Below are 7,407 nucleotides of genomic sequence, written 5' to 3' on the forward strand. Positions count from 1 at the left end.
GGAGCTCTTAGCAAAGGGGATGTTGAAATCCACCTACAAGGGCCAAAGGAAAAAAAAAGTGGCGTGTACTTGTTCACGGCTGGAGTAACCAGCCTGTGCCTCACAAAGGACAGTGCTGCAGGACAGATGAACAGAAGAGCTGTTAAACCCCCCATGTGCTCCTCCACAGTTTTTGTAGCGCCGTAACAGAATAACGCCCGTACACAGACCGCAGCATAGAGACACGCGTGCCACAGAGCGGGTGTGCAAGCAAACCACTGCCTCACTCATTCTAAGGACAGCGCGCGCGCACACACACGCGCCCCTTTCTTCCTTCATTACCCTCCCTAGGACACGCTCAGAGCTCACACCTCTCACTCCCCAAGACCCTCACGCACAGCCAGGACTGCACCGCCAGAGTGCACATGCACCAGCCCAACACATCCCTGACACTGCACACGCATCCGCACACATGCTCACGCTCTCCACACGCACAGAGACACTGCACAGCGGACACACCCCTCACACAGCATGGTGGCCAGGACACACGTACACCTGATGGGCCCACAGCCCCAGGGGTGCTATAGGAGCTGCAGCCCTTCTCCGGATTGTATGGGGAAAGGCTAAGGGCAGAGGAGGAGCTGCTGTGGGGTAGAGCGGTGCGGCAACCTGGGAGTGCAGATGCCTGGCTTTTCTCTGCAGCTGCAGTGCTCTCCAGCCAGGCAAACCTGGGATGGGCCATGTTTGTCCCTGGGCCTCCGTCGGCCCTTGGCTGCTCCTTGTGGCGGCCCCCCCAGGGCTGTGCTCATGTCCTGGTGGGCGCACGGTGTCCCCACCACTCACCTCCTGCCTGCTGCCTGGAGGTGGACGTGCCTCATTTAGACCTTCCTCCTCTCTTGCCGCATGGCTGCGGTTGGTTTTTTTAGCGCTTTCTTGAATTAGGTTTTCAAAGCAGCACCTAGTAGCTTCTTGTAAACTACAGGCAGCTCACAGCTGCTTGACTGCCCTGTCAGCCTTTTTCAAATCCTGGGCTCCTTGAAGCCTGTCCATGCGCCTCCTCTGACCCGGGAACACAGCATCTCCCTGCCCTTCATCAAACACAGGAAGGGGCTTTGTGGATCCTCCCAGAGGAGCGGGTGATGGCCGTGTCCTTTCGGTCTGTTGCTGGGAGAAGCCTCTTCTTCGGTCGTCTTCCTTGTCCCAGTAACGCCTGATGCTCCAAACACTGCACTCTCCCTGCAAGTGCTGCCTCTTACTAAGCACCTGCTTCACTGGCAGACATTCGGCGTAGTAAAGAGGCAAAGGCTTTGGACCGCCTTGCTGCTGCAGGGACCAACAAATTGCCAAGGAGGTCCAGAAGCTGAGTACTCAGCCAGTACTGTTTTGCCCTGCCTGTGCGCTTAGTTGGCAGCTTTCCCTGGCCATGCAACTCATGAAGTGGTGCTGACCCTGATTTCCAGAAAAGTGCTTGTCAGTTTAAAAGAGAAGAACTGGTTTTCAGTGGGGAGTTGGAAGGGCGACGTTCTGCTGCTTTGGGGGACTGCCCGCTGGCTTTTCTGGTGCGGTGACCCTTCTGTCTCGTCTCGCTCTGAGAGCTCCGTGAGGTCCCTCTTGACCCTCCCTGTGTGGAATAGCTACAAGATGCTGCTGCAGAGACTACTGGACTCTGACAGCCAGGCAGGGGTTAGGCCAGAGCCCAGATGCCCTCGGGAGCAGAGCGCAAAGCCAGAAGCCCATTGGCTCCCCCACGAGATGTGGTTTGGGACCAGTGTTCCCTGCTGCTGCTCTCCGTGTCCTTCTTGGCTGCCTTAGCCCCTCTCCAGCCTCCACTCCCATTGGCCCAGCATGGCTTTGGCTGCTCTGGGTCTGCCCTTACTCACGGTCCCTGTGGCAGTCGGGTGTCCTTCTTCTGCCTCCCCTCGCCCCCTCCCCCGGCTGTCTTCACTACAGGGGCTTTCTGATGCACTCAATGGCCTCACAGGGCTGCCACAGCAGCGACCGCACTGTCCCAGCCCTGGGTCGCCTGTGGCCTCCCTTTTCCTGCCTCTAGCCAGCTAAACCCTGCCGAGGGGCACTTTGCCCTGGCACTCCGTGCCCTGGTGAATGTTGCAAGCCTGGCACGCAATGGCTGCTCCTTGCTGGACGAGACAAAGAGGAAAGCACTTGAGGTGCCCGGTTAATGCTGAAGAGCCATGGTGATCGCAGGCAACAATGGTTGCTCGTGGGCTCCAGTCCGCCTCTCCAAGCGTGCTCCAGTGGCGCAATGGGCCAGCGCGCAGTACTTATACAGCAGTGCTAAGCGGAGGGATGCTGAGGGTGTGAGTTCAAGCCTCACCTGGAGCATGGGCTTTTGATCATGCACTGCCTCCTCTTCCCTTGGGCGGTGCAGCTTTCTAGCAGCGACATCTGTCTCAAGCCAGACATCCCGGGACCTGCCAATACAGACACCTTGGAACACCAGAAGCGCTCGGGGCCGTTCCAGGCTTGACCTGGGCTCTGCCCGCATAGCACTCGGTTTGGGGCCCCGGAGGCAGAGCTGGGCTCTCCTCCCTTCTCTTCCGCAGAGGATCCAGACCCCACTCAGGGCGCAGATGCTAACATTTTCCTTTGCTCTTCAGCATTTGCCCTCCAGGCGGACACTCTCCCAGCACCAGCTGCCCAGCCTCACTGTGGCAGAGCCTTCCTAGCCAGCCTTTCCCCCTGCAGCCAGGCCAGGAGGAAGCACTCCTGGCTCTCTACACGCGAGCACTGCGGTGGAGCTGCAGGCAAAAGCTGCTGCCTCACAGCGCCTCTCACTCTGCAGCAGGCAAGGGAGAAAGGCAGCTCTGCCTTTCCAGGGAGGGTTTCTTTCCCACAGCCAGCTTACAGCTTGGCCGGAACAGGACTTAAGACTTCCAGCATGGTGGCATAACCTCAGAAAAGTCACACGCTCTCCCTGAAGAAAAAAAAAAGCGACTTCTTTCTCCCAGGGAAGAGCTACTTGTGTTGGGGGTCTCTATGGCGTGGGATGGCAGTTGCGGGTGGGCTGGGGCTGCAGGGCAGTTTGTGTGTGGAGCTGAGAGTGCCCTGACTGCAACACGGAGAGCAAGGGCAAGGGAAAGGAAAGGTGAAAAGCTGGGCACTTTCCAGGCAGAGTCTCTCAGTTCTCAAGCTTGGCCTGGAGAACGGAGAAGCTTGACTGCTTTCCCAGAAGCAGGGGTAGCTGTCACGGCAGCCCCACAGCAGAAGACACTGCACGATCACTAGAAACCAGGAAATCATTTTAGGCACGAGCCCACTGAATGTTTGGAACAGAGAGCACAGAAGAGCTCCCTAGGCCATGGCATCTTTGGAAACAAACCCCTTGGCCTACCCTTGCGGGTGCCTCCCGTGTCTTTTCCAACTCTCCTTTTCACCCGGCGGGCTTTGCAAAACCATTGCTGTGACTCGGATTCGGCCACAACGCAGAGTACTAACCACTATACGATCACAGCTGCCCATGTGATTGCCTTTCCTCCTCGGGCCATTTGTCCCTCCTGCCTCCTGCCCTCCTGCCTTCTGCCCTCCTGCGGAGCAGCCAGAGCTGTCAGGTGACGGCAGGCTAGCAGGGAGAAGTCAGAAAATGCGAGTCTGTGTCCTTGCAGAGCAGCACCCGAACAGCGCAAGCCCTCATGTGCCTCCCTGGGAGAGGGGAGGCAAACTCACGCTCTAGATTCACCTTTTCAGAAGTCTCAGTTCTTGGGGATGGCAAAGAACTGGACTGAAGGCAGTTACGGGGCATGTCCAGGGGCTGGCGATGAGGAAAGGACAACTCTGCAAAGAGCGGCCCCGCGTAGCCAGCTGGACAGAGGGTGGTGTAGGGGGGAAGGCAGGTGCATATCACAGGGGATACGAACTGCTCCGTGCCCAGCCCTGGCTCTTTCTGCTCAAGTGTCCCCTCCACCACGCACCCTGGGGTGCAGTGTGAGCCTGTGGGTGCACCTCCACAAAGAGCGACGGTCCTTTCCCCACTTGCTCTGCTCCTGCTGCTGGGAGAGGTCCTGGCGAGAGGTTGCAGCTGCAGGAGTGCTGCGCTGGGTGGCGGAGGTGGCTCAGCAGAAGGGAGCTGCTCCTCGCCTGAGCTACGTTGCAGCCATGCCCAGCCCTGGCCGCCATGCACCTCGCTGACCCTGCCCTTCCCTGGCTGACCGGGCTCCAGAGCTTGGCCTCAGACCCGTCTCAGCACTTTGGACTTGGCTGGCAACCACTGCTCTGTGCCTGGCCCTCGTTCCTGACACTCAACCAGCTCTCCCTTCTTGCTCGGGTGCTGAGGGCCTGTGCCCTGCCAGGGAGGTCCCTGCCTCACTGGCCTTGCTATGTCCCTCGCAGCCTGCTTGCCTGCCCTCGGAAAGCAGCCCGCTCCCACTGCTGGCTGCCACCTGCAGCAAGAGCGTGCTCACGTTTCGCACTGTGCTGCAAGGACAGCCGGAAGGGGCATCGGTCCCCTGGCGAGAGGCAATCCAGACTTCCCCCAGCCCAACCCATGCACCAGGACAGGAGTGTTGCAGTCTGGTGGGTATAGGTGAGTGGTGCAAGGAGCTGGATTTTGGCTCCGGTTTCTTGGAGAGGTGGGTTTGAAGCCCGTGCTGTCGGGCTTTGTTGTCTCAGGCTGCTGTGATTTGTGCCCAGCTGTGATTTTCTGCTCAGGGACTTTCCAGGTGCAAACCTGTGTCCAGCAGTGACCAGCCTCCCCGCCGACCGCCACCTTGCACTCCCTGGGCCTTCCCGCTGCAGGGTGCCTGCTGCCCAGAGGCTCTGGTTGAGGGCCTCGTTCTCAGAAAGAAGGAGGAATGCCTGCAGAGTTGCCTGGGAAGGCTCGGGCTGCCACGGCAATTTGTCTTCCTGACCGGCTGTGGAGGGCTGTGGTTGGAGGGGTTGGTCCCCTGCAGGGCAGGGCTGGTGCCCACCGGTGGGTGCACAGGCAGGCTGGGCCTCTCCTCCCTGGTGGTCTAGTGGTCAGGATTCGGCACTCTCACTGCCGCGGCCTGGGTTCGATTCCCAGCCAGGGAAAGGCTTAGGGTTAGGGCTAACCCTATTGCCACAGCAAGCGAGGCCTTTCACCTGGGGGGCAGCGTGGAAGGAAGGGGACCCTATCAGACGCACAGGAGCTCTGAGCAGGCACGAGGAACAGGGCGTTTCCTCTGTTGCAACAACAGCCATCCTGGGCTTGCCTGTGCAGCCAGCTCCAGGGCAGCCCTGTCTTCTGCCAAATCCCCTTGCAGAATACCCTTTCCTTAGGGCTCCTGGGAGGCGCTGGGTGACAGAGAAAAGGTCTCTGGGTCTGCGGGACGTGACTCACCTGCCGCAGGAGCTGCCTTGTCTTTCAGTCCTAAGATCCCTGCACTACCCAGTCCCACAGAGGCAGGAGCAGGCGACTCTGCAGTGAAGCTTTGCTCTGCACATGCCAATGAGAGACCCTTCCCATGCTTCCTGGTGCAGACGGGGCCAGAAGGCCCAGGGAGGAGCTGAAATGGGCTCCTGGGCCCATGGGCAGGGTGTGTGGAGCATTGCTGGTCAGGGCCACTGAGGCCCTCAGGGCCCTGACAGCACCCAGGTGTCGCGTCCTGCTGCTACGCCACAGGGGACTTGCAATAACAACCAGTGCTTAGGCCCTGCTGATAGTCACAGCCTGAGCCAGCCCTTGGTTCTGTTACGTCCTGGACAACTCCGGTCACTTTGAAAGAAGCCCTGGAAACAAGCCCACCTGCCCCCCACACTCAGCCATGGCACAGGTGTTCCTCAGTGCAGCGAGATGTTGGTGCACAAGGGGTGGCGCTTAACGCTCCCAGACCCGATTTTGCATTCGCACGGCCTTTGGCACGGTTTGGAGACGGTCCTGGCGGACTCTTGGACAGTGCCCGGGGGGAAAGGAAGTAGCCGTTGCTGAGAGCACAGCTCACCGAGGCAGCACACAGGTGCAGCAGTTTGAGCCAAAGGAGGCTGTGACCTCTCGCAAGCTCTAACAGGCTCCAGCGAGCTCTGTCAGCCATTCCTGAGCACAGGGCGCTTGGAGCTCTAGTTCCACCTAGAGTCGTGATGAGGGAAGGTCAAGCAGCCGTCCAGCAGGTGCCAGCGAGAGACCTGTACCACAAGCGCTGGGCCCAGTACAAGAAAGACATGGCCATGCCGGAGCGAGTCCAGCAAAAGGCCTCCGAGAGGCTTGAGGGATTGAAGCATCCGTCACACGAGCAGAGGCTGAGAGAGCTGGGATTGTTTAGGCGGGAGACGCAAAGGCCCAGAGGGGCTCTTGTCGGTGTGTCTAAATATGCGATGGGGGGAGTAAAGAAGACGGAGCCAGACTCCAGAGCCCAGGCAGACTCCAGACTCCAGAACCCAGAGAGGCTGTGGTATACCTAACCAGCACCAGCCCTTGCTTTGCCGAGGCTCCTCTTTATTCCTTCCTTCCTTTATCCCTTCCTTCCTTCCTTCAGGGCAGAGCTCAGCACAGCCCCTGCGGCCAGCAATGGCAGCGCAGCGTCCCCATCTGGGGCCACCACACTGGTGAGCTCCCCCTCCCCGCCCCCGCCATGGCTCTCGCTGCGCCACGGCGTGGGGTGGGGGCAGCACCCCAAAACAGCCAGCGCAGCTGCCCTTGGCTGAGGTGGGCAAAGCCTGGCAGGGTCTGGGGGAGGGTGTCGCGGGAGGCCTGGCAGCCTCTTGGTGACGCGGGCTGGGGTCACAGTGGGACATGCCGCATCACAGCCACAGCTCCCCTCCCGCCACGGGGCCCCTCCCTGCACTTCCCTGCGAGGCCTGGGCAAGCCCAGCTTTCGGGTGCTGCTCTCGCCACCGCTCTTCTCTGGAGGAGCTGCTTTGCAGCGCAACGAGAGGGCGAAGGCAGGCCACGCAACACTGCTGGAGCCTGCCTGGGGAAGTGCAAAGGAGGAGGAGGAGAAGTTTCCTCCTCCCCCTCCTGCTACAGGGCCTCATTGAGCGTGAGGGGGCGCAAAGATGGAGAACCTGTGGCCAGACGTGTTCCCAACGCTCAGGAATCTCAGCCGCTACGGTAAGGCTTGCAGGAGGTATTTCCTGACTGCTGTAGAGCATATCAGCTAGGAGAAGAGCTATGGAAAGGCTGGGCTCTGTGGGGCAGGGCTGGACAGGGCTAGTGGGTGCCACGAGAGACCAGTCTGCACGTCCCTTGGTGGCCCAGCGGTGAGTTTGGCAGCCGGGACTCCTGCAGGGGAGACACCTGGGGCTGCCCTGAGCCTGGGCGACTCCTGTGGGCACGGCACCGTCCTCTCACTGGCGTGGAAAGCTAGTCCCCGTTTCCCTAGCGGGCGGGTATGCCTTTCAGGCATGCCCACCTGAAAGGACAGGAGCCTCGCTTAGAAGTGGGCAGAGGTGTCCTCGCAGCTCAGCTCTGCAGCTCCCGCCACGTGGAGCGCCTTGCGTGTTCGGAATTGGGGT

The 7,407-nt window shown here is 60.2% G+C and overlaps 1 non-coding gene across 1 annotated transcript; it reads left to right on the forward strand.

Annotated features, from left to right (window-relative positions):
* The first annotated feature begins 2,228 nt into the window (after positions 1-2,228).
* Positions 2,229-2,322, forward strand: TRNAI-UAU (transfer RNA isoleucine (anticodon UAU)). The gene is made up of 2 exons: positions 2,229-2,266; positions 2,287-2,322. It is a non-coding gene; the product is annotated as a tRNA-Ile (tRNA).
* The last annotated feature ends 5,085 nt before the right edge of the window (positions 2,323-7,407 follow it).

This window comes from Struthio camelus, chromosome 10, assembly GCF_040807025.1.
Source record: "Struthio camelus isolate bStrCam1 chromosome 10, bStrCam1.hap1, whole genome shotgun sequence".
Lineage (NCBI taxonomy): Eukaryota > Metazoa > Chordata > Aves > Struthioniformes > Struthionidae > Struthio > Struthio camelus.